The following is a 27,279-nucleotide window of genomic DNA, read 5'->3' on the forward strand; positions in this document are numbered from 1 at the left end:
GCAGTTGTGGCACTTCCAGCATTTATGAATGTAGGAAAGATTCGGACTCTCAGGATGGTATTGTCATAATCCAATGTGGAATCTAAGAGATAAACCAGTTGCTATCTCAAGGTCGCTTCCAAATCTAGTGTTGGAGAAAATGTAAGCATATCCACTAATAAAATATCTGTGTAACTTTTTCTTGTTTTCTGTGTGTCTGTAAATTGACTGGGTGTGCCAATATACATTTCAGGGCAACTTTTAGAGAACTGGCACCCTGAACCACGGTGAAGATACTTCATTAGGCTTATTACAGGAACTGAATCAATGCTTTTGTGCCCTGAAGCAGGCCTGCTGCGCCATCTAATTAGTGATGAAAGAACCAAAGCTAATTCAATCTAGACTGTCGTTCCTGGGAGGAAAGACTGCCCTGGGCATCCTGGAACACAATCTCTCTCTGAGGATTTCAGCATCAGCACCAGCCCAAGAGGGGCTCTGATGTCAAACTATCAAGGCCTTCCAGTTCCCCTGCAAAAGCCCCTTTCAGTCAGCATATTTGATGGGAAGCCTTCCAAAGAAAAATACAATGGAAGCAGTATATTCAAAATAATTTGTCACTTTTTCTTGACATAAAGTGTCTACCAGAGTCATTGTTCTCCTGAATTTGAAGCTCAAAAATTGGCAAAGGAGATCCTATCTCCTCACATGAGAACCCAGAAAACAATGTTATATATGGATAGATCTCTATAATAATACAGGACAGGAAAAGAAATACCTTTCACACTCAGAGATCAATTTGCTTTCATAACAACATAGAAAGGAAGTAGTGAGGGTAGATAATCTCATTTCATTGATGAGGACACTGAATTTCAAAAAATCTAAGTGGCTTCCTCCATGAGATAGAGATGATCAATAATAGAGCTAGGACTAACTCTAACTTAATTTTAACTCCTAACTTAATTTTCATTCCATTATGGAAGAAATAATTAAATGTCCTATTTTCTTTGAGAACTAAAATATTCCATTGAGTTTATTCATTCTATTGCATTGGCTGCAATAGTGTTTAAATGGTTTTTAAATATCTCTGCCATGAATGTTTTCAGTGGAATTTTTTTTTTTTAATTTTCCCCTTTAAAATACAATTCTTTCAGTCAACTTAGGAAATATGTTTTATAAATATGCATGATAATTGAGTTCCTACTATGTACAATGTACTTCATAGAGTCATTTGCATGTGCTATTATTTAATCTTTACTAAAGTACCTTAAAATAGCCATTACTGGGTCCATTTAAAAAATGAGGGGAAAAAATTTTTTTAATCTTCTTTTTTGATGGCTGTCATCAGAGACCACTTTCAACAACTAGAGATTTCTCTCGGATTTCCCTGACAGCCCAGTGATTAAGACTCTGTATCTCCATTGCAGGGTGTATGGGTTCCATCCTTGGTTTGGGAACTAAGATCCCATATGCCATGTGATGCAGCCAAAAAAATAAAAATGAGAAATTTCTTAGAAAGATTGACCTGCAGAAGATCTCATAGCTGGCAAGTGATATATTTGATCCCCCATCATATCATGCCTCTTCATTTAGTATTGTGGGGTCAGTAACTAATTAACTTGACCAGCATTTATTAAATAAATATATCTTATAGTAGACTGAGAGCTCAAAAATGTAATTGATGATCACTTGAATCAATTCATACCAGTTTGAAATTATTGTCTTCATACTTAGTTTGGAATTTGTATCTTGTTGAATGTCCTTACTATTTTTCAAAAAAATGTTTGTTCAAGGTACAGCAAGGATTGAGTTAACACACAGTGTCTTTCTGTATTAAACTTCGGAGGGTCTAGACCTGAGGATGAGAAAGATGCCGGGGGTAAAATTCACTGGAGCTCCATTTGCATTGCCATCTTGCTTTGTACCTGGCACTGAAAGCCCATGATGAGATCTGAAGGATGGGAATTGGAGAGGAAAGTGGTGTGACAACTACCTTTCCCTTTTGTGTATAAAGAATTTGGGTATATCCAAAGGAGCTAAGAGGTCTTGAGGGAGGTGGGGGAGAAATAATCTCTCCAAGCCTCAGTCTTCTGACCTGTAAAAAGAGAAAGTTACTATTAGCATTGTATTCCTCTTGAATTGCTATGAGGAGCAAAGGAAATAATGTCTATAAAAGCATTTATAAACTGATGGGAATGACAAAGAGAAAACATCACACACTGCTATAAGATGTTCATATATTTTCATTTATATTAAGCATCTTCATGGACTTGACTCTGAATCACTTTCTTAACTGGCCTTGCTGTTTCTAAGCGCTGGTATCAGGCCAGAATGTACAAGCCTTTGTCACTAAAATAAAGGATGTAGCTATAAATGAAGCAGTGAGAAAGATAAGATTTTGAGGCCAATCCAATCTGTCCACATTTTAATAGCTGTGTGACCCTAGGCATGTTACTTAAGTACATATTTTTACTTTCTGTAAACTGGAAAAATGACACTTCCTTTTTCAAAAGCAGGTTGTGTTTTTAGAGCTCCTAACCTAGTTTAGGACTCTTAGGACATTTACCAATTGTCAGTTCCTTTCCCATAGCTATCCAATAAATCAGTCAATCTTTTGAATCTGTGGTGACTTCTTAGGTCTCCCTTCCTATATACAGGATTGTTGTTCACTCAAACTTGCCTGTTAATTCTGGCTATCTCTTGTTGTTTTTCAGTCACTCAGTGGTGTCTGATTCTTTGTGACCCCATAGACTGCAGCAAGCCAGGCTTTCCTGTTCTTCACTATGTCCTGGAGCTTGCTCAAACTTATGTCTTATGAAATGGTGATGCCATCCAACCATTTCATCCTCTGTTTCCCCATTCTCCTTTTGCCTTCAATCTTTCCCAGCATCATGGTCTTTTCCAATGAATCAACTCTTTCCATCAGGTGGCCAAAGTATTAGAGCTTCAGCTTCAGCATCAGTTCTTCCAATATTCAGTGTTGATTTCCATTAGGATTGACTGGTTTGATCTCCTTGCTGTCCAGAGGACTCTCAAGAGTCTTCTCCAACACCACAGTTTGAAGGCATCGATTCTTCAAAAAAAAAAAAAAAAAAGCACTCAGCCTTTTTCATTGTCCAGCTCTCACACTTGTACATGGCTACAGGAAAAACCATAGCTTTGACTATATGGAAAATTGTAAGCAAAGTAATGTCTCTTCTTCTTAATATACTGTCTAGGTTTGTCATTGCTTTTCTTCCAAGGAGCAAACATCTTTTAATTTCATGGCTGCAGTCACCATCCACAGTGATTTTGGAGCCCAAGAAAATAATGTTCCTCACTGTTTCCATTGTTTCCCCCATCTATTTGGCATGTAGTGATATGACTCGATGCCATGATCTTTGTTTTTTGAATGTTGAGTTTTAAGTCAGCTTTTTCACTCTCCTCTTTCACTTTCATCAAGATGCTCTTTAATCCCTCTTCGCTTTCTGCTTTAAGGGTGATGTCATCTGCATACGTGAAGTTATTGATATTTCTCCTAGCAATCTTGATTCCAGCTTGTGCTTCATCCAGCGTGGCATTTCACATGATGTACTCTTCATGTAAGATAAATAAGCAGAGTGACAATATACAGCCTTGACGTACTCCTTTTCCAATTTGGAACCAGTCTGTTTTTCCATGTCCAGTTCTAAATGTTGCTTCTTGACCCGCATACAGATTTCTCAGAAGGCAGGTAAGGTGGTCTGGTATCCCCATCTCTAAGATTTTCTACAGTCTGTTTTGATCCACACAGTCAAAGGCTTTAGTGTAGTCAATGAAGCAGAAGTAGATGTTTTTCTGGAATTCTTTAGCTTTTTCTATGATCCAATGGATGCTGGCAATTTAATCTCTGATTCCTGCCTTTTCTAAATCCAGCTTGTACATTGGAAGTTCTCGTTTCACATACTGTTCAAGCCTAGCTTGAAGGATTTTGAACATTACCTTGCTAGCATGTGAAATGAGTACAATTGTGTAATAGTTTGAACATTCTTTGGCATTGCCCTTTTCTGGGATTGGGAAACTGATCTTTTCCAGTCCTGTGGTCATTGAGTTTTCCAAATGTGCTGGTATACTGAATATAGTACTTTAACAGTATCATCTTTTAGAATTTGAAATAGCTCAGCTAGAATTCCATCACCTCCACTAGCTTTGTTCATAGATTTCTTCATGTCTCTTAACTTCTTACTTTTGCATTCCAATCATCTAAAATGAAAAGGATATCATTTTTTGGTGTTAGTTCTAGAAGCCTTGTAGGTGTTCATAGAATCATTTAACTTCATCTTCTTTGGCATTAGTGGTTGGAGCATAGACTTGCATTACTGTTTGCATTGCATTGCATTGAATGGTTTAACTTGGAAACAAACCAAGAGCATTCTGTAATTTTTGAGACTGCACCCAACTACTGCATTTCAAACTCTTTTGTTGGCTATTAGGGCTACTCCATTTCTTCCAAGGGATTTCTTGCCCACAATAGTAGATATAATGGTCATAGGAATTAAATTCACCCATTCCCATCCATTTTAGTTCACTGATTCCTCAAATGTCTATGTTGACCTTTGTCATCTCTTGCTTGACCACATCCAATTTACCTTGATTCATGAACCTAACATTACAGTTTCCTATGTAATATTCTTCTTTACAGCACCAGACTTTACTTTCACCACCAGACATATCCACAGCTGGGCATTGTTTCCACTTTGGCCCACCCTCTTCATTCTTTCTGAAGCTATTTCTCTGCTCTTCCCAGTATCATATTGGACACCTACCAACCTGGGGGACTCATCTTCTGGTGTCATTTTTTTTTTTTTTTTGTCTTTTCATACTGTTCATGGAATTCTTAAGGCAAAAACACTGGAGTGGTTTGCCATTCCTTTCTCTAGTGGACCACATTTTGTCAGAATTCTCCAACATGACCCATCCATCTTGGGTGGCCCTGCATGGCATGGCTCACAGCTTCATTGAGTTACACAGGACTGGTCCATATGATCATTTTGGTTAGCTTTCTGTGATCGTGGCTTTCATTCTTGAGGCTGGGGGATTGTAGTTCTTGCTGCTTCTGTCCTCCCTCTGACAGATGAGGACAAGAGGCTTGTGAAAGCTTCCTGTTGAGAGGGACTGCTGTGGGAAAAACTGGGTCTTGCTCTGGTGGACAGGGCCATGCTCTGATTAAAGCAAAGTAAAATTACAAGATTAAAGTGAATCTTTAAACCAATTGCCTGCTGATGGATGGGGCCGTGTTACCTCAGTTAACTGTCTGGCCTGAGGTGACCCAGTCCTTGAGTCTATAGGTCCTATGGTAGGGCTAACAGTGACCACCAAGAGGACTTATCCCAGCACGCACCTCCCAGGATTGCTGCTGCCAGTGCCCCTGTCCCCACGGCAGGCTACTGCCGACCCACACATCCATAGCCAACCCTGAAATACTCACAGGCAGTCTGGCTCAGTCTCTTGTGGGGTCACTGATCCTTTCCCCTGGATCCTGGTGCACACAATAAAAATTCTTACAGCGTTGCTGTCTTTACTCTTTGTACTTTCTTTTTATGAGCACTGAATGGCAAGCAATGCTCAGAATGTTCTGTTGCAGATATATATTCCTTGGAGCATCTTTCACAGAGTCTAGAAATGTAGAAAAAGTATGTCTCCTAATGGTAATTTCCTTTTCCCCGACACAAAAGCATCGTTTACCTGCTGCAGCTGCCTCCCCAAGGCAGGGCACGTACAGAGTATGGCACCTTCTTAAAACAGATCTAAGTTTGTTTTCATGGTTACTATGCATAACTAATATGACAAAAACATTGTATACTATTTCCAATTCCATTTTTTTATACCAAAAGAGGTCATGCACAAGTGATTCTAAGAAAGACAAATCCTCATCTCTATTTCTCTAAACCAAGAGGTGGATAATATGATAAACTATGCTTTTGCTGTTGTTGCTTAGTCACTAAGTCATGTCCAACTCTTTGTGACCCCGTGGACTGTAGCCTGCCAGGATCCTCTGTCCATGGGATTATCCTGATAAGAATACTGGAGTGGGTTGCCATTTCCTTCTCCAGGGGATCTTCCTGATCCAGGGATCAAACCTGAGTCTCCTGCATTGGCAAGCAGATTCTTTACCACTGCTGCTGCTAAGTCTCTTCAGTCGTGTCCAACTCTGTGCGACCCCATAGACAGCAGCCCACCAGGCTCCGCCGTCCCCGGGATTCTCCAGACAAGAACACTGGAGTGGGTTAGTGGGTTGCCATTTCCTTCTCCAATGCATCTTTACCACTGAGCCACCAGATTTTACTAGGGATTAAAAGGAAATGATCCATACAAGCTACAAAGACCAGGATATACTAAGTGCAATCAAAATTAATTAAACTATAATCAACATGTTATAGTTTTCAGTTACATTAATCATACATGTGAATGATTTAAACTGATGGAAAGCTTTGAAATTTATTTCTGATATATTCTATCCACCACAATCCCCTTCCCTTAAATTGATGTTAATAACATTTTAGATAAAGTTTAGTCTTTCATTAAAAAACAAAGCAAAAAAAATTTTTTTTGTAGTGTAACAGCCCTTTAATGAAATTGATTGCTTTCCAATCAATGTTCCTAATAGTGCATGCAAGAGAAAAAAATCAATATGTCCTAAGTAATTCACTGCAATAAGGAAAGATAACTTCATGAAACTACATAATTTACTGTTTTTGTTGAGTTTGTTTGTTGATTGGTTTCCTATAAATAGTTGAATGTCTTTTATAGCTGGATATAATCATTCTACCCAAGTGACCATTGTGAATTTACTGTAATTCCACTAGTACTCACCAGGCGGAGACATAGCTCTAGAAATGAGAAAGATGGCTCATTTTCTCAATGAGAAAGAAGCCATCCTAACATTTTTTTTTTTTAAGTGTCTTCTTATATACTTTTATTCAGTAACGGATATTTAAGTCTCCTCAGGTAGAGGACTGAAAACATGTATCCTTTGAAAGACAAACACTGGTAATACAGGTGTCTAAAGAGGCTCAGACCATGCAGTGCCTCAATACAAGACCTAACTTAGCTGAAGCTCAGTATTCGTTGTTATCATCCTTGTCTGCCAAGGCTCAAAATATCACTTCTCATAGACTGGTTGGGTCTCCTTAAAGGAAATACAATATGTAAGTATACTCTTGCCATTTATCCTTCTTTCCACCTGCCTAAATCCTACCCTTTAATTTGTTCAAATCAGTTCAGTTCAGTCACTCAGTCATGTCCAACTCTTTGTGACCCCATGGACTGCAGCATGCCAGGCTTCCCTGTCCACCACCAACTCCCAGAGTTTACCCAAACTCATGTCCATCGAGTCGGTGATGCCATACAACCATCTCATTCTCTGTCGTCCCCTTCTCCTCCTGCCTTCAATCTTTCCCAGCATTAGGGTCTTTTCCAATGAGTCAGTTCTTCGCATCAGGTGACCAAAGTATTGGAGTTTCAGCTTCAGCACCAGTGCTTCCAATGAATATTCAGGACTAATTTCCTTTAGAATTGACTGGTGGGATCTCCTTGCAGTCCAAAGGACTCTCAAGAGTCTTCTCTAACACCACAGTTCAAAAGCATCAATTCTTCAGCTCTCAGCTGTCTTTATAGTCCAACTCTCACATCCATACATGACTACTAGAAAAACCATAGCTTTTACTAGACGGACTTTTGTTGACAAAGTAATGTCTCTGCTTTTTAATAAGCTATCTAGGTTAGAAATAGCTTTTCTTCCAAGGAGCAAGTGTCTTTTAATTTCATGGCTGCAGTCACCATCTGCAGTGATTTTGACGCCCAAGAAAATAAAGTCTGTCACTCTTTCCATTGTTTCCCTATTTATTTGCCATGAAGTGATGGGACCAGAGCCATGATTTTTGTTTTTCTGAATGTTGAGTTTTAAGCCAACTTTTTCACTATTCTGTTTCACATTCATCAAGAGGCTCTTTAGGTCCTCTTCTCTTTCTGCCATAAGGGTTGTATCATCTGTGAATCTGAGGTTGTTTATGTTTCTCCTGGAAGTCTTGATTCCAGCTTGTGCTTCATCTAGCCTGGCATTTCACATGATGTACTCTGCATATAAGTTAAACAAGAAGGGTAACAATATAAAGCCTTAACATACACCTTTCCCAATTTGGAACCAGTCCATTGTTTCATGTCTGGTTCTAACTGTTTCTTCTTGACCTGCATACAGATTTCTCAAAAGGCAGGTCAGGTGGTCTGGTATTACCATCTCTTGAAGAATGTTCCACAGTTTGTAGTGATCCACACAAAGGCTTTGGCATAGTCAACAAAGCAAAAATAGATGTTTTTCTGGAATTCTCTTGCTTTTTTGATGATCCAGCAGATGTTGGCAATTTGATCTCTGGTTCCTCAGGCTTTTCTAAATCCAGCTTAAACATCTGGAATTTCTCAGTTCACATATTATTGAAGTCTAACTCAGAGAATTTTTAGCATTATTTTGCTAGTATGTGAGATGAGTGCAATTATGCAGTAGTTTGAGCATTCTTTGGCACTGCCTTTCTAGGGATTTTAATGAAAACTGACCTTTGGCAGTCTTGTGGGCACTACTGAGTTTTCCAAATCTGCTGGCATGTTGAGTGCAGCACTTTAACTGCACCTAACCCTTTAGTTAGGGTCATAATAAATCTTACTTCCAGTAAAATCTTCCCTGATTACATTCACCACATTTGCTCTCTCCAAATTTTGGCATTTTATAAAAGGTATTGCCTATGTAGGTGATAACATAGAATGATTTAAAAATTCATCTTTGAAGTAAGACATACATACATTAGAACCTTAACTCTAATGGTTACTCGTCATGTAACTTTGACAAATAATTTAGATAAACCTAAATTTCCTCATTTTTAAAAGGAAGATAATGATATCTACTTAATGAGATTGTTGTGAAAGTTTTAAAACTAAATGCAGGTGAAGCATTTAGCAGAGTGCTTTAAAAATATATAAACAATAAGTATATAAAATTAGCATTATATGAAAAATTTGATTACATGACAGAGTGCACTTTTCCTCTGTATATAATATCTCTGCTACAGAGAAAGGAGGAATTCTTACTGAATGTATGCTACGAAGCTAGGTAGTATGTTAGATGAGATCTTGAAAGAGCCTATCTTAGGATGGGCCTGCACTAACTTGATATAAAGTCCTGTGATTAGGTTTTTTAAAGCAATTGAATGATTATATAATGGGAGGAAATCCAATGTGGCATTTCTTTTGAAAATAGCTGAAAACATTTAATTGAATATCAATTACTTCAATGAGTTAACAGTATGGCAAAGCACCCCAATATATTGAGATGCTACAAACATTTTCTTCCAGTCTATACTTGTCTTTTAATTTTGTTTAAGGTGTCTTCTGTCATCCAGACAGTTTAAATCCTTCTGACCTCATTGACAGGTGGTATTTGTGATGTCAGAAGAAATAGTCAAAACACATTATACACTCTAGCAGTACAGACCGGCTAGCTGTCCCCCAAACCCAATTTCTTTCATTCTTGGGTACACTTCTTTGCAGTAGCCATATGGTTTTATGAACCACACTACTTCAGGCTGAGCCCAGAAAAATGTCCATACGTTCTCTTCTTAACTTTATGCAGATGAACCCAATGACCCTGGTGGTTGTGTTTTAAAAATAGCAGAACTGTAGGAGGCAAAAAGTCTGGCTCCCTGTATCAGTGCTTGGAAGAGAGCCACACACCAATCAGGAAAGTCCACTTTAAACTCACAGAAGCAAGAAATTAACTTCCACTGTATTTGAACCACGACCATCTCTTGATTTACTTGTTATAATAGTTAGCAAACCCTAATTCAAGTCCACATATATCTGCAGTATTCATTTAGATTAGTGAGTCATATTTCAAGAAAGATATGAACAAGTTTAAAAAGTTTTAGAGATGATTAAGATATTAAGATACTTCTGAATTTTAAAATCAACTGGAGAGATTTGTCAAAATGCACACATTTTTAAAACTCCTAGGTGATTCTGATGCATACCCTATCTTGAAAGTTTCTTGTTTAGAACCCTAGTGTGGGGGAAAGTATTGAATGAGTTAGGGATGGTTTTCCTGGAAGATAGAATCATGATGATAGATGTCTTCAAATATCTAAAGACTAACGTGAGAAAGAAAGATCTACAATTCTACTGTGAAAGAAGAAAGACGGACACTTACACTGCAAGATGCTGACCAGAATCAATGGGTGAAATTACAAGAGGAAAGATTTGGGTTCATTCAAAGAAAAATGTTATAATAATTACAGTTTTTCAAAAACTAAATCACTCAATTTTAAAGTGATGAGTCCTCCCTTTCTTATAATATCCAAGCAAGGATGACACAGTAGTCATCTATAGGGATGACAATAATGCTCTTCCCAAGTACTGTTTCATCTCAACCTCGTAGCCACCCTGTGAGACAGGCCCACTTCCTTGTAGAGGAGGAAACAAAGACCCAGTCACAATACTGCGTATTGTCAGGGAGCCAGAAAACAAGGCAAGGCAAAATTTCATCCCTGTCTTCAGACTTAGAGACTAATTCTTTCTTCCACTGACCATATATGTGAGTAATTCCTCTCAGACGTAAGATTCCTTAAAAAAGATTGGGAGCTCCTCGGTGACAGGAACATTAACTTATCCTTCTTTATATGTTCACATTGCTAAGCACACGTGTGTGTTTTCAGTCACTCAGTTGTGTCTGACTCTTTGCAACCCCCTGGACTGTGGCCCATCAGGCTCCTCTGTCCATGGAATTCTCCAGGCAAGAATACTGGAGTGGGTTGCCATTTCCTCCTCCAGGGAAACTTCCCAACCAAAGGATTGAACCCATGTCCCCTGTGTCTCCTGCATTGCAGGTGAATTCTTTACCACTGAGCCACTGGGGAAGCCCACTAAGCACACAGTTCTGCTTATTAAATACATAAACTGCATTTAATTGACACCATCCTTCTGAAATAAAAACACCATGAAAAGTAGGCCTTTCCTCTCTACACTGTCTTCACACTGTGCTCACATATTATGTTGTGCACTAGAGAAGCAGTACAAGGCACATGGCCCGTGCCTTCTGGAGGACACCCAGAAGCAAGAGTCAGATACATGAGCCTCCAGGATGTAAAAATATTTGAATTACACTAAAAAATTACCATTCAGTTTTCACTCCCAGTCTGAAGTATAAAGTGCACTGGAATAGATTTCGTGAGACCCGGGCTCTGCCTGGAGCACTTTGCCAAATCACTTAACCTCTGTCTTGCTTCAGTACCATTATCCAGGAGCCAGGCAACCATTTTTAGTGACTGCTGACTCCACAGAAGGAGCAGCCTTCTGAGTCTGATCCAACCTCTACCCTGGACCAGAAATGTGCAAGAAATTTTAGAGAGAGCACATATCTAAAGAAACATTAAGGGATGCAACTGGAAAAATCAGACTGCAGGAAGCTCTATGGGGTTAACATTTCAGTATCTTATTTTAAAAAATTCAAAGAAAAATAAAAGAGCTGGACAGGATATATATAAAAGACATAAAAAAACGTAATAACCAATTGCAAGCTTATTTGGATTCCAATTTCAAGTAGTAGGAAAAAAAGTATTTTAAGCAAGGGAGTATAAGTGATATGATTACCATTTATATAATGTTCCACATTAGATAAAACTAACTTATGCTCCAAGAAGTCACTATAATATTTTGTTTCTTCATCTCTGCTCTGGTTCCGTGGGTGTGTGCAGATAGAAGATTTAGTGAGCTGTAAGAGTATGGTACATGCATTTTTCCATACACTATCAGCCAGTTAAAAAAGCATTTTAAATGACAGAATTCTTGGTACTATGTCAATAAATAAACATCATAAAATAATTAAAAGGAAAAAGTTATCAATTTATTTTACATTTGTCAAGGAAGCCTTATGAAATGATAGAATTGTTTAAAAACATGCTGAAAAGCAAAAGAATCTTGCTCAGTGAAACTAGATGCAAAAGGCATTAAGACTGATATAATGTGAGAGCAAACATAAATGTCAGAAAGCTGGGAAATGAAGAAAAAGTGAATTTTGAGGGACATATGTATTGAGGAGGGAGGAGTAAAAATACGGTCTGTAGCAACCTGGAAACTGAAGGCAAAAGCTAAAATTATCTATAATCATATCTGTATCCATATAGACACTATGCAAAATAGGCTTATTTTACAAGGGCACCTTTGCTGCTGTGGACACCAGCTCTATTTTAAAGATATGGTGACTTTAAGTGGCTATCACAAGGACATCTCTACCACTTCTGAGCTATGAAGGATGCTGAAATTTCCAGCCTGAATGCAGAGATTCTCCCTCCCCCAGCATGTCAGCATACAGTTTACAGCAGATAATAATTACGCAGTTTCCTTTTCTCACTGCAACTTTCTCTGACGCACGTAGAGCTGGTGACTCAGAATTGTGGGCCCACATCATGGGGATGTAGCAGCTATAAGAGAAAAATGAACATGCCCTAAAGACAGGGAAATCTGCAAAAGGGCTCATTCAGATGGGAGACCCTGTTGACGACCAAAGGCCTTTCTGACCCTGGGCCTGCTGGCTTCAGATAGAAAGTAAGAAGGTCACAAGGGCCCAGGGCCACACTGAGGAAGGCCATTACAAGGGTGCAGAGTTTGCAAAGGCCTGTATAATAGTAGTCCTCAAGAACTGAAATGGTCAAATATTAGTACATACCTTAGAAGAAATCATACTTACAGGCCAGGAAAGAGGAGAGAGTAGGGAGTTATTGTTAAAAGGGGACAGAATTTCAGTTTGTGCCGGTGGGAAAAAGTTCTGAGGTGGATAGTGAAGATCCACTGAATAGTCACTGAACTGTACACTAAGAAATGGCTAAAATGGTAAATGTTATATCTTGTATATTTTGCCACTATATATATATGTATATATATATATATAGAAAGAGAGATTTATATATATTTTATATTAAATAAATAAAATATATATATGCGTGCTTGTACATGCTAAGTCACTTCAGTCGTGTCCGACTCTTTGCGACCCTACGGACTGTAGCCCACCAGGCTCCTCTGTCCATGGGATTCTCCAGGCAAAAATACTGGAGTGGGTTGCCATGCCCTCCTCCAGGGGATCTTCCCAACCCAGAGATAGAACCAGTGGCTCTTACATTTCCTGCATTGGCAGGCAGGGTTCTTTAGTACTAGCGCCACCTGGGAAGCCATATATATATATATATATATACATACATACATACATATATATAACTATTTGGTAGCAAATAGTTGTAAAACTAGAACTTAAAAGATAGTCAAGCAATCTAGTGCCATTTTTTTTTTTTTTAAGAAATCAAGAGTTCAGGCTCAAGAGAGACAACTGACTCCAAACCAGGGTTTCTAAATGCCACCTCTTCTTAGCTCCATGGCATGAGACAGGTTATCGAATCGCCCCAAGGCTCAGTTTCCTCATCTACAGAATGGGTAAATGGGTACTATAATATGTAACTCGAGAATTTTTCAGAAGAGCAAATGAGATAATCCACATTAACTGTTCAGTAAAAAGTAAGTCCTCAGAAACGCAACCATTATGTCATTACTGTTCTGTCATTCTGTTGACAGCCAAATCCAGACACCTTAGTGCCTGGCACTAGCATGAAAGGCTTCAAGAAAGCCCTTGGGAGCAGAGAAGATTAAATCTGAGAGTACAGATTTAGTCAACAAGATATTTATTAAATGTCTTTTATGATGCAACACTCTCCTAGGTACTGGGGAAAAGGAAACAGACATACCAGATGCTCTGAAGAAGTTTAGAGCCTCATTAAGGAGACAAGGTGCAGTTCACAGTGCTGAGTGTGTAACGATGTCTGGGCTTTTCCCTGTGTCACACTGGAGAGGACAGAGAGTCAAGCTGTGAGTCACCAGGGGTGGTGGTCATGGTGCTTTGGTACCCACCACATATAGGCTCAAACACCCCCACTCCTGCAGGGGCCTGAACCTCACTGAGCCTCGGTTTCCTCATCAACACAACAGGGATAATAGCAGTAGCTGCATCACAGGGCCATTTTGAACTTTACATGGGATTATCGCGTGTGAAGAATTTAGGACACGACCTAGCACAGACTAAGCCTTCAATGAAAATTACCTTGTTTAATCAACAATCCAGTAAGTTAGACACTTCAGTATTCCATGTCTTGTTTAAGAAATTAGGGCTCAAAAAGTTTAAATGACCCACTCAAAGTCTAGCTGGGACAAGGCAAAGCCAGGGAAGCATCCTCAATCATGGGACCCTAATCCTTGCCCTTTCCACTGTGTCTTAGAGACTTATTTGGGGTTAATGTCAAATGAGGCTGAGTAATTCCTGAAGCAGTAGATGGTTAAAGAATAGCAGTGGAATCACAGAAAAAAAAAAATATGAATGAACTGAAACATCAAAAGGAAAAGCTCAGGTTATTATTCATGAGGTTTTTTGAACCTGCCACTCTATCTTAAACACATACTTCATCACATGTCATCTTTACAACAGCTCTTTTGAGATGTGTTATTAACCCTATTTTACAGATGGGAAAATTGAATCTCAGATAAATTTAAAAACTTGTAGAAAAGGTTAGTAAGAGATGAAGTTGGGATTTGAGCCAGTTTTTTCTGATTTTAAAAATCATTGCCTTTAACCAAAGAGAGGAGCTCTCTAGATGATAGGGAAAACGTGAGTTCCTTAAAGATTTATTGGATGAATAGCAAAGATTGGGCCTGAAAAAAGCAGAGCAAATTCAGGAGTATGGGTGGAGTACAGATGGGGAGACCAAGTGAACAGGAGAGAAACAGAGAGTGGAACTACAGGCAGATGGAGACAGCAGGCGGGATAGCCTAGAAATGAGAGGCTTGCTTTGTTTGGTTTAAAGGAGACTCACTATCCCATACCCTTTGCCCCATGAGTCGGGCTGTTCCTCTTTTTAGACCCTATTTTTTTCTTAAGAATTTGATATTAACCTCCCTGACAAATTCCTACCAGATAATTAATATCTGGGGGATCCAAGAAGAGTTCATTCACCTCATCATAGAGATGGCTTAATCCTAGATCAAAATTGAAACTGACTCAGTACAGAATCAATAACAGTGATGGCCAGATTGTAACAGTGTCCTTGAAGGCCAGAATCCCTGACACTGCCCATTAACAAGACACCAGGGTAAAAGTTCAGGGATGTTACTAAGAGCCACTCTGAGAATATATTCAAATAAAAGATTCTGTGGGTGATGAGCTCATCTTTATAGGCATAAGGCCACTGAGAGAGACAAATGGCCTTTGAATATCTTGAATTCCATTAAATTAAATTACCTAAATACAATTTATTGTAGAGCACAGAAGATGTATTTATTTAAATGGAATTATTTATAGATTTCTATTTTATGCAGGGGCAAGTTCCTAGCCATTTATCTGTGAGTCCTTCAAAGAACTAACTTCAAACTAAAATAAATTGTTTTAAAGAATAGTCTCTGAACACAGTTGGAGAAGGAAATGGCAACTTTCTCCAGTATTCTTGCCTATAGAATTCCATGGACAGAGGAGCCTGGCAGGCTACAGTCCATGAAGACACAAAGAGTCAGACACGACTGAGTGACCAAGCACACAGCACACATTATGAACACACCAGAAAAGAAAGCCACCTCTAGGTTCCTCACCCATGGCATTGAGAAATAAGGCTGGCTCCCTGCAGGAGCTATTGGGCATTAAATCTCAGAAGTAGCCCACATTCTTCATGAGAATTCAAAAGGGAGTGGTGAGCACCAGACTGCTTTTACTTTTTTCCAGCATTGGTCTCATTCCTTGCAATGACAACACCAGACAAATCCCCAGTCTCCAGAAGATATCTACTTACCTCTTGAAAATGTTTGATCCACACGTGGCAAAAGCTGCCTGGGCACACTCCTACACTGTTGTTGAGAAATGATCAGGATGTTTGTGAGCTGGAGTTAATTTCTGAGAATATACAAGCTGACAGATAACTTCTCAGCAACCACAGTGGTTAAGCATCATCAGAAAGCCAGCCCTTTATGTTCTGGCACATAGGAGGCTGCCTCTTACATAAGAGTAAATGACCCAGATACATTGACCCTGACTAAAGTCAAGGTTTCCTTTGCCCACACAGATGGTGGGTCCAAAACAATAAACAATATTTCCACCTGTTTCTCAATTATCTCTTCCGATCAGTAAATGGGAACAATCTGATAAAGACAATACTGATGTGTTAACCACATGCCTTCAGGTCAGTAAAACCAGGTATTATCAACTCACAGCTTTAGGTTCTGAATCTAGAATTTGTTGGAAAAAAATCTCATTTGTTCCACGCTATGATAACAAGGCAAGCCATTGTAAGTCAAATGAAACCTTTTTCTTAACACTGTGAAACTATATAAATTGAGGTCCCACTCTTAGAATCTTGAATACGCTTTCAACTTTTTGGGGACATAATTGACAACTTGAATTTTAAGATATTTAAAATGTATAATGTGAAGACATGATAAACATATACATTGTGAAAAGATTATTCCCATTGACTTGATTAACATAGCCATCATCTCATGTATTTTTCTTTATTGCAGGGGTATGGGGTGGTAAGAATATTTAGGTTCTAGTCTCTTATCAAATTTAAATTATACAAAATAGTTATCAACTTAATCAGAAGGCATGGTAACCCACTCCAGTATCCTTGCCTGGAGAATCCCATAGACAGAGGAGCCTGGCAGACTATAGTTCAAAGGGTCACAAAGAATTGGACACGACCTAAGCAACTTATCATGCAATACATTAGATCCTCAGACCTTATTCATCTTGTAACTTAAACTGTGTACCCTTTTATCAACTTTCTCTCTACCAACCTCCTGCCCCAATGAGTTTTCTACTCTCTATTTTTTTAAATTTTTATATACATAAGTTTCTGGAGCACAGCATGATAATTGGACATCTGTATGTACTACAGGTAAACTCCAGGAGCTGGTGATGGACAGGGAGCCCTGGCATGCTGTAGTCCATGGGGTCACAAAGAGTCAGACTTGACTGAGCAACTGAACTGAACCAAACTGATACACTACAGCATGGTCAATACCACATGTCCAGTTGCCATCCATCCCCATACAGTTCCAGCCTTTCTCCCCTTTTGCCCACCCCACAAAGTCCCCTTCTCCTCTGATTACCACTCATCTTATTTCTGTATCTATGAATTTGTTTTTATTTTGCTTTGTTTTAGATTCCCCATACAGTGAAATTCTATAGTATTTGTCTTTCTCTGACATTTCAGTTAGAAAAATTCTCTCAAAATCCATCCTCATTGTTGCTAATGACAAGATTTCATCCTTTTATGGCTAAGTAATATTTAATTGTGTATGTATACTACATTTTCTTTATCTGCTCATCTCTTAATAGGCACATGGGTTGCTTCCATATCATGGCTGTTGTAAAGAAAGCTGCAGTGAACATATCAGTGCATGTGTCTTTTCAAATTAGTGTTTTAACGTTCTTCAGATAAATACTCAGAAGTAGAAATGCTGGATCATATTCTGTTCTTAATTTTTTATGAATCCGTACATCACTTTACACAGAGGCCACACCAATTTACAATTCCACCAACAGTGTATGAGGGTCACCTTTTCCTCACATCCTCTCTAACATTTGTTATTTTTTGTTTTTATGATAATAGCCATTCTAACAGGTGTGAGGTTATATCTCACTGTGCTTTTGATTTGCATTTCTCTAATAATTAGTGATGTTAATTAGTGAAAATGTTTTTCATGTGCTTATTGCCAATGTCTATGTTTTGATTTATGTTTTGTTCCATTTTTGTCTTTTTGGAAAAAAGACCCTCTGCCCATTTTTTTTTAATATTTTAGTTTATTTTATTTTTTAACTTTACAATATTGTATTGGTTTTGCCATATATCAAAATGAATCCTCCACAGATACAAACATGTATAATATCATATATGAAATGAGTCTCCAGTCCAGGTTCGATGCACGATACTGGATGCTTGGGGCTGGTGCACTGGGACAATCCTCTGCCCATTTTTAATCAGTTTACTTATTTTCCTGTCTTTGTGTTTTATGAGTTATTTTATGTATTTTGGAGTTTTTTGTATATTAACCCATTATCAGGTATATCAATCACAAATACATTCTCCCACTCAGTAGGTTGACTTTTTGTTTTAATGATGGCTTCCTTCACTGTGGAGAAGCTTTTTAGTTGAATGTAATCCCATTTGTTAGTTTTTGCTTTTGTTCCTTTGCCTTTGGAGTCAGATCCACAAAAATGTCACTAAGATTGATGTCAATAAAGTTACTGCCTATATTTTCCTCTAGGAATTTTATAGTTCCAAGTCTTACATTCAGATCTTTAACCTAATTTGAGTTAATTTTTTATATGGTATAAGATAGTGGTATAGTTTCATTCTTTTTCATGTGGATGTTCAGTTTTCCGAACATCAGTTATTAAATAGACTATTATTTCTCCATTGTATACTTTGATTCCTCTGTTGTAAGTTAATTGTCCATTTATGTGTGGTTTTATTTTCTGGACATTCAGTTTTGTTCCATTGATTTATGTGCCAGTACGGTACTGTTTTGATGACTATAGCTTTGTAGTGTAGTTTGAAATCAGGGCATGTGATACCTCCTGCTCTATTCTTCTTTCTTAAAATTTATTTGGCTATTCAGAGTCTTTTGTAACTCCATATAATTTTTTGAACTGTTTGTTCTGGTTCTATGAAACATGCTATTGGAATTTTGATAGTGATTGCACTGAATCTGTGAATTGGTTTAGGCAGTATGGAAATTTTAACAATATTGACTCTTCTAATACATGGAATATGAAATATATTTCCATTTATTTGTGTCTTTTTCAATTTTTTCATCAGTGTGTTATAGTTTTCAGCATACAGGTCTTTTACTTTCTTGTTAAAATTTATTCCTAGGTACTTTATTCTGTCTGATGTTATTATAAATGGGATTGTTTTCTTAATATATCTTTCTTATGGTTTATTACTGTGTATAGAAATGCCACAGATTTCTATATGTTGATTTTGTATCCTGCAACTTTAATGAATTCATTTATTATAATAATTATAACAGTTTTTTGGTGGAGTATTTAGGGTTTTCTATATGTAGTATCATATCATCTGCAAATAAAGACAGTGTGACAGTTTAACTTCTTCCTTTCCATTCTGATTTTTTTTTTTTCTTGCTGTGGCAAGGACTTCCAATCCTGTGTTCAATAAAAGTGGTGAGAGTATGCATTCCTACTTTGTTCCCAATCTTAGTGGAAAAGCTTTCAGTTTTCCACTGTTGAGTATATTATTAGATGTGGATTTGTCAAATATGACCTTTATTATGTTGAGGTAATATCTTTCTATATCCACTTTGTTGAGAGGATTTTTAAAATCATAAATGGATATTAAATTTTGTCAAAATGTTCTATATCTATTGAGATAGTAGAGTGATTTTTATCCTGCTTTTTGTTAATGATGTATCACATTGATTGGTTTAGATGTTGAGGCAAACTTGCACCCCTGGAATAAATCCCACTTTATCGTGATTTATGGCTGTATATAGTCACCCTGCTTCTTTAACTTATATGCAGAGTACATCATGAGAAACGCTGGGCTGGAAGAAGCACAAGCTGGAATCAAGATTGCTGGGAGAAATATCAATAACCTCAGATACGCAAATGACACCACCCTTATGGCAGAAAGTGAAGAGGAACTAAAAAGCCTCTTGATGAAAGTGAAAGAGGAGAGCGAAAAAGTTGGCTTAAAGCTCAACATTCAGAAAACAAGGATCATGGCATCCAGTCCCATCACTTCATGGGAAATAGATGTAGATACAGTGTGAGACTTTATTTTTTGGGGCTCCAAAATTACTTCAGATGGTGACTGCAGCCATGAAATTAAAAGACACTTACTCCTTGGAAGATAACCCTGGTGGCTCAGAGGGTAAAGCGTCTGCCTGCAATGCAGGAGACCGGGGTTCGGTCCCTGGGTCAGGAAGGAAAGTTATGACCAACCTAGATAGCATATTCAAAAGCAGAGACATTACTTTGCCAACAAAGGTTCGTCTAGTCAAGGCTATGGTTTTTCCTGTGGTCATGTATGGATGTGAGAGTTGGACTGTGAAGATGGCTGAGCACTGAAGAATTGGTGCTTTTGAACTGTGGTGTTGGAGAAGACTCTTTAGAGTCCCTTGGACTGCAAGGAGATCCAACCAGTCCATTCTAAAGGAGATCAGCCCTGGGATTTCTTTGGAAGGAATGATGCTGAAGCTGAAACTCCAGTACTTTGGCCACCTCATGCGAACAGTTGACTCATTGGAAAAGACTCTGATGCTGGGAGGGATAGGAGGCAGGAGGAGAAGGAGATGACAGAGGATGAGATGGCTGGATGGCATCACTAACTCGATGGATATGAATCTGGGGGAACTCCAGGAGTTGGTGATGGACAGGGAGGCCTGGCATGGCATCGCAAAGAATCAGACACGACTGAGCGGCTGAACTGAACTGAACTGAATATTCTGTTGTATGTATGTACTACAATTTCTTTATCCATTCATCTATTGATAGACATCTAGGTTGCTTCCATGTCCTGGCCGTTGTAAATAGAGCTTCAATGAATATCAGGGTTCATGAATTATGATTTTCTCAGGGTATATGCCCAGTAGTGAGATCCTGGGTCATATGATAGTTTTATTCCTAGTTTTTTGAGGAATCTTCATACTGTCCTCCATAGTGGTTGTATCAATTTACATTTCTACCAGCTTATACTTAAAGTAATTATTGATAGGTACGTATTTATTTCATATCATTGTTTTCCAGATGTTTTTGTAGTTCTTCAATTTATTTCTTCTCTTCCTCTTCCTTTGTAGTTTAGATTGTTTATATTCCTTTCTTTCTCATTTTCTTTTGTGTATTGACTATAAACATTTTATTTGTTGCTACTCTGAGGTCCACATACAAAATATTATGTAAATAGCAGCTTGTTTTAAGTTGGTAGCAACTTAAATTTGAGCACATTCCAAAGCTTTATTTTTTCACTCTAATTCTTCACATTTTGTACTTTTGTTGAGGCATTTCACACTTTTTTATTTTATAAATCCCTTAACTGTTATTTTAATTTTAGTTAATTTTAATCCTTTGTCTTTTAACTTCCATGCTTGCTTTGTAAGTGACTCATACCTTTATGGTATGTTTACCTATTCCTGTGAGATTTTTATTTTCATGTGTTTTATTTTTAATTACTATCATTTATTTTCAGCTTATAGAAGTTCCTTTTGTATTTCTTGCCTGGTTGAATGGTGGTGAATTCCTTTAGTTTTTGTTTATCTTGGAAATCCTTGAATCTGGGAATCCTCTTTTAATTCTAAAAAATAACCTTGCTGGGTAGAGAAGTCTTGGCTGGAGATTTTTTTTTTTTTTTTTCCTTTTAACTCTTTCAATATGTTATGCACTCCCTTATGGCCTGTTAAATCTCTGCTGAAAAATCTTCTCATAACCTTATGGGGTTTTCCTTGTATGTAGAAAGTCTTTATCTCTTGCTGCTTTTATGATTCTCTCTTTATCCTTAACTTTTGCAATTTTAATAATAGGCTTGGGTGTACTTCTCTTTGCATTCATCTTATCTGGATATCTCTGGGCTTCCTGGACCTGGATATTTGTTTCCTTCCCCAGATTAGGAAAGTTTTCAGCCTTATTTCTTCAAATAATTTTTCTCATTATTTCTCTCTCTTCTTTTTCTTCTAGGACTCCTATAATGCAAACATTATTACATTTGATGTTATCCCATAGGTCCCTTATTAAGGTATATTTACGTTTTAAATTCTTTTTTCATTTTGCTGCTGTCTGGATAACTTTCATTATTTTCCAGCTGCCTGATTTCATTCTTCTTTCCTATCCCGTCTATTGTTGAATGCTTCTATTGCATTTTTCAGTTCCCTCATAACTTGTTGGCTTTCTATTATCTATTTCTTTGTCAAATTTCTCACTGTGTTGATCCATTCTTCTTCTGAGTTCAGTGAGCATACACATAAAAACATATATTTCAAATATATTTGTGGATGTTACTGACATTGATTAGGACAGTACTGAAACCCACATTCATAATCCTAAACTAACTGATCAGTCCTTGTGTTTGTGTCCTAGGAACAAGTTGTATATCCCAATCAACACTCTCTTATATATACTACATGCCCAGCTCAGCATGACTTCTTGTTTAAGAACAATTCTGTAAGTATGGAATAGATTAAGAGTATGATAGATAATGGTTATTTTTAACAAAATTTAAGATGATCCAATTTTGAGCACAGTTAGGAGGTTCTTGGACATATGAAGAATGCTCATGTTTGCCTCAAGGATATTAACTAAGAAAAGAAAAGCATCTTTAGTTCAAATATCATTGAAATTGCATTTAAAGATGCCTCAGCCATTTCATCACATGCAGAAAAATCTCTTAAAAGAACACTTGTGCTGCAACTTTTATTTTATTTAGTTTTATGTGCTCAATAAATACAGAAAAAGAAACATATTGGGAGAGGGTTCAAGATGGCATTATAAGAAGATCCTAAGTCCACCTCATTCTATGGACACAAGTCTACAACTACATTTGAACTAATTCTCTTGAAAGGAGACCTGAAAACAGGAAGAACAGAGCTTCCATAATGGGACAAATGAATAGCATGAAGGCCTGGTGGCATTCAAAAGCATTGCCCCTGAAATGTATCAAGAGAGGATCTCAGACCTGATTGGAATCAGGAAGATTGGCTCTGAGATCTCACTCTGCCACCTGCTCTCCTTGAAACCTCTATGAAGATGAGTTCCCCAGCCTCTGAATGTTGATCTGTTCATCTTTTAAATGAGAGTAACATACCTACCACTGTGTCCGGGAAAGATTCAACTGTTAATCCCTAAGACCTGAAAAACACATCGACTGGCACATATACTGAGGATTCATTTTTAGATTATTATAAGTTTCCCTTTTCTCTTATATTGTAAAGAGCCCCCCTTACCCCCACAGCCTGTTTTAAATAAATTTTTTAACAGAATTTTCAAATTTTCTGTTAAAAAAACATCATCAAGATGTATAGAAAAGGCAAAGATATAGTCTGGAAAAGCCACATGCCAGCTACAGAAATCCAGGAGGGATCAAATAGGTACAGATTTTCTCCCTGAGGAGTGAGAAAGTTGACCTCCAATCAGGGTCCTCAACCCCTAGGTCCCACACAGAAGATATAAGCCCACCAAAACACCTGGCTTTAAAGACCAGAAGAGAATAATTCCATAAGAACCAAATAACTACAGAGAACAAAAAAATCCCACTCTTAAAGGGCTCACTTAAAGACTCACTTAGACTTCCCTTGGTGGCTCAGATGGTAAAGCATCTGCCTATAATATGGGAGACCCAGGTTCAATCCCTGGGTCAGGAAGATCTCCTGGAGAAGGAAATGGCAACCCACTCCAGTATTCTTGCCTGGAAAATCCCATGGATGGAGGAGCCTGGCAGGCTACAGTCCATGGGGTCTCAAAGAGTCAGACACGACTGAGAGACTTCACTTCCTTTCTTTCTTCTGACCTGAAAATCAGCACAAACACAGACATCTCAGATCGTCTAGAGTTATCAAAGTATAGAATTGAAGGAATTATATCCTAATCAAAGGATGAGCCTGAAAACCAGAGAATGTAGTGCACTGGCCAGAAATGTGGAGAGATTCTGGGAAATGTTTAAGACCAACATTCCCATGTCAGTCCTCAGGCATAAAGAGGTTAACTGATTCATTCAGAGTTACATGGATTAGAAATTTGGAACATGTAGATAAGGTTCATAGAGAAATATAAGAAAATGAAAGAGAGAGGGATAAATTAGGAGATTGAGATCAACATACACACACTACTATATATAAAATAGAATACTATTAATAATAATGACATACTGTATACCACAGAGAGTGCTATTCAATACTCTGAAATGATTTATATGAGAAAAGAATCTTAAAAAAGAGTGAATATATGTATAACTGATTCACTTTGCTGTGCACCAGAAACTAATACTCCTTGGAAGAAAAGCTATGACCAACTTAGACAGCATATGAAAAAGCAGAGACATTACTTTGCCAACAAAGGTCCATCTGGCCAAAGGTATGATTTTTCCAGTAGTCATGTATGGATGAGAGAGTTGGACCATAAGGAAAGCTGAGCACTGAAGAATTGATGTGATGTTTTTGAACTGTGGTGTTGGAGAAGACTCTTGAGAGTTCCTTGGACTGCAAGGAGATCTAACCAGTCCATCCTAAAGGAAATCAGTCCTGAATATTCATTGGAAGGACTGGTGCTAAAGCTGAAACTCCAATACTTTGGCCACCTGATGTGAAGAACTGACTCACTGGAAAAGACCCTGATGCTGGAAAAGATTGAAGGCGGGAGAAGGGAACAACAGAGGATGAGATGGTTGGATGGCATCACCAAATCTATGGACATGAGTTTGAATAAACACTGGCAGTTGGTGATAGTCAGGGAAGCCTGGTGTGCTGCAGTCCAAGGGGTCACAAAGAGTCGGACATGACTGAGTGAATGAACTGAACTGACTGAACCGAGAAACTAATACAACATAGTGAATCAATTACACTCCAATAGAAATGTTTTTAAAAGAAGTACAAGAAAATTCACTTTTTTAGGAAAAAACTTTGCATTTTGTAGTTATATATGTTATAAAATACAAGTTTTTATATTTATATTTTATACCAAAATCAAGGGCTGTGGTTTGGCTCTGTATCATCACCTATGTCTGTGATAAGTTCAGGATGTCTATTGACCTCATAGAGAAAAGTAAATTAAGTTGTTAAATTAATAACAGTGTACATTTAGCCAAGAAAGTGCATGTAGATCATTAGATTTTGTTCCAAATTATATAATCCCTAAAACTCAGCAGTGAGCACAGGACTAGAAAAGCTTCATTCACATGCTAGCAAGGTTATGGTCAAACTTCTTCAAGTGAGACTTCAGCAGTATGTGAATCGAGAACTTCCAGATATACAAGCTAGATTTGAAAAAAGCAGAGGACCAGAGATCAAATTGTCTATATTTGCTGGATCAAGAGGAAAGCAAGGGCATTCCAAATAATATCTACCTCTGCTTCATTGACTACACTAAAGCCTTTGACTGTGTGAATCACAAGCTGGAAAATTCTTCAACACATGGGAGTACCAGACCACATTACCTGTCTCCTAAGAAAACTGTATATGGTCAAGAAGCAACAGTTAGAACCAGAAGTGGAACAGCTGACTGATTCATAATTGCGAAAGGAGTATGACGTGGCTGTACCCTGCTTATTTAACTTAAATGCAGAGTAAATCATGTGAAATGCCAGGCTGGATGAAGCACAAGCTGGAATCAAGATTGCTGGGAGAAAAATCAACAACCTCATATATGCCGATGATACCCCTCTAATGGCAAAAAGTGAAGAAGAACTAAAAAGCCTCTTGATGATGGTGAAGAGGCAAGTGAAAACAGCTGATTGAAACTCAGTGTTCAAAAAAACTAAGATGATGGCATCCAGTCCCATCACTTCATGGCAAATAGAAGGGGTGAAAGTGGAGGCAGTGACAGATTTTGTTTTCTTGGGCCCCAAAATCACCACAGACAGTGACTGCAGCCATGAAATTAAAAGATGCTGGCTCCGTGGAAGGAAAGCTATGACAAACCTAAAGTCTGTCTAGGCAAAACTATGGTTTTTCCAGTAGTTGTGTACGGATGTTAGAGTTGGCCCATAAAGAGGGCTGAGTGCTGAAAAACTGATGTTTCCAAATTGTGGTGCTGGAGAAGACTCTTGAGAGTCCCTTGTAAGATCAAACCTGCAAGATCAAACCAGTCAATCCTAAAGGAAGTCAACCCTGAATATTCATTGGAAGGACTGATGCTGAAGCTGATTGGCCAATCCAATACTTTGGCCACCTTATGGGACGAGTCAATTCATTGGGAGAGAAAAAAAAAAAAACTGATGCTGGGAAATATTGAGAGCAAAAGAAGGGGGTGGCAGAGGATAAGATGGTTAGATTGTATCACCAACTCAATGGACATGAATTCAAGTAAACTCTGGAAGATAGTGGAAGACAAACTATCTGACTTGCTGTAGTCCATAGGGTTGCAAGAGTCTAACACAACTTAGCGACTGAACAAAAATATATTAATCAAAATTGGCAATTAGGTTAGCTAATAAAATAGCTTCTAAAAAAATATTAGTTATATAATTGTGTTCATTCATCACTGTGTTAGATTGTTTTTAGGAGAGTTTATCTTGTTTAAAAAAGAACATGTAATCAATTAAACAATGTGTTATTCCCTCTCTGTCAACTGCCCTTAGGGAACATTTGAATTATTGACTCCTGTAGCCAAATATCCAACACAATTTTTCTCTGGTTGATAACTGTTTGAGATGCAGAGTTAATATCCAAGGTGAAATAACACAGCCTGTCAAAGTCTAGGTCAAAGGCACAGGAACTTCCTCATGCAAATCCAGAATTGTGGCTTCTCTTGAAGAGATGAAAGCTCTGACAAGGCCACATCCACATTTCCAAATGGTAACAACTGGCAAAAACTGAGGACCAGGTGTACCTTCTAGATAACATGAGCACTCAACAGTTCAGTTCTCAAAAGCCAGAATTAATATTACTGGCCTGACCTTGTAGACATTTAAGCTTATGATCCCTAGTATAGTCTTGTAGACTGAAATCCAGAGTTCCAGATAAAACCTCACAGGTACCTAGTGTTCTTATTCTTTACAGAAGGATTTTTTTTATTACTTTAAAATAAAGTGATTGCCTTTTAAAAATATTTTGGCTCTTAGAATTTTAGTGAGACATTGGAATGCTGACAGTCCTCATTAGCAAGCTAACTTGTTCCATCAGTTTTACTTTGAGTGTATTTTTAAAAGTAAATTAAAGAATATGTAGACTCTAAAGTCTAATTACTAGTTCAGTTCAGTTCAGTTCAGTCGCTCAGTCATGTCCGACTCTTTGCGACCCCATGAATTGCAGCACGCCAGTCCTCCGTGTCTATCACCAACTCCCGGAGTTCACTCAGACTCACGTCCATCAAGTCAGTGATGCCATCCAGCCATCTCATCCTCTGTCGTCCCCTTCTCCTCCTGCCCCCAAACCCTCCCAGCATCAGAGTCTTTTCCAAAGAGTCAACTCTTCTCATGAGGTAGCCACAGTACTGGAGTTTCAGCTTTAGCATCATTCCTTCCAAAGAAATCGCAGGGCTGATCTCCTTCAGAATGG

The sequence above is a fragment of the Bison bison genome, unplaced genomic scaffold, assembly GCF_000754665.1.
Source record: "Bison bison bison isolate TAMUID 2011002044 unplaced genomic scaffold, Bison_UMD1.0 scf7180017864485, whole genome shotgun sequence".
Lineage (NCBI taxonomy): Eukaryota > Metazoa > Chordata > Mammalia > Artiodactyla > Bovidae > Bison > Bison bison.